The sequence below is a fragment of the Octopus bimaculoides genome, chromosome 4 (assembly GCF_046866305.1).
Source record: "Octopus bimaculoides isolate indiv1 chromosome 4, ASM4686630v1, whole genome shotgun sequence".
Classification (NCBI taxonomy): domain Eukaryota; kingdom Metazoa; phylum Mollusca; class Cephalopoda; order Octopoda; family Octopodidae; genus Octopus; species Octopus bimaculoides.
Window position 1 is genome coordinate 148,135,475 of NC_142931.1, and position 1,318 is coordinate 148,136,792.

The following is a 1,318-nucleotide window of genomic DNA, read 5'->3' on the forward strand; positions in this document are numbered from 1 at the left end:
ATTTCCAACAAAGATGTCTCTGAAATGTGCTGGGCATTAAATGGCAAGACAAGATCACGAACAAAGGAGTGCTTCAAAAAGCCAAAGCCACACACCTGAGTCGGTTATTATGGGCTGAGCAATGCAGTTGGCAGGACATGTCCTACAAACGATGGACAATATCCTAGCAAGAACAGCAACAACATGGTTATCAGCTGGTGGGAAGAGACCAAAAGGTAGGCCACAGAAAAACCAGGAGATCCAACTTAAAAGATGACAAGTGCAGCCGTGGCACAAATTGATTTCAAGCTGCAACCCTTATGGAAGACTGAGAAAGATGGAAGGCCATAGTGGCCTGTTGCCACGAGACTGGTCGAGCCAGATGACCATTGCATAAAGAGATTTTCGAATTGAGATGGTGATGGCTGTAAAGCAAAAGCAAAATCCTTGGCAAGCGGAAAAATCTAAGCTGTTTCAATAACCGATAAAAGCTATTAGTTTTTATTTACCTCACTGGGAAAGGAAAAACAGCAGTTCACACTCAACCCATGCCAGCATGGAACATGGACATTAAACGATGATGATGATGATGATGATGAAGATGATGACTGATAAAACTAACCCTACAACCACTAAACGTCTTCAGGATTTAAATGAAGTGACACAATGAGAAATTGTGACATTCATGAGTTTCCCAAGACCATTTGTCAGCGAATATAAACAAAATGCCATACTTGACAGAATAAAAGACATACAGGCATTTTAGAAACAACCAATTATCAGTAGCATACATGTAGGCAGTCGAGGCACATGGTCTAGTGGTTAGAGCAGCGGACTCGCAGTCGAGAGATTACAGGTTCGAATCTCAGACCAGGTATTGTTGTTGTTGTTCTTCTTCTTCTTCTTTTTCTTCCTCCATGATGATGATGATGATTTAACATCTGCTTTCCATGCTGGCATGAGTTGGACGGTTTGACTGAAACTTTCCCTGTATATATTCTAATATATACAGACAAAAAGCTGCAACATAACTGACCAGATATCCTTCTCCTACTGAAGGAGTTCAAAGAATGGACCTCCATCGACAGAGCCAAATGACCAAAATATTGTTAAGACAGAGGACGAGAAAGTTAGGAAGTATCAAGGGTTAGGATTGGAAGTGAAAAAGAATCCATAGAATCTCAAAAGTGAGTGTGGTACCAACTTGAAACGGTTCATGTGTTGCATCTTGAAGCTGTGGGATGGAGTTGCCAACGGAGACGTGTGTTTATAGTTTTCTCTCATTGCATTAAAACCTTTTCTCTTTCACAATTCAACAAATAACAACAAACAAAATCTG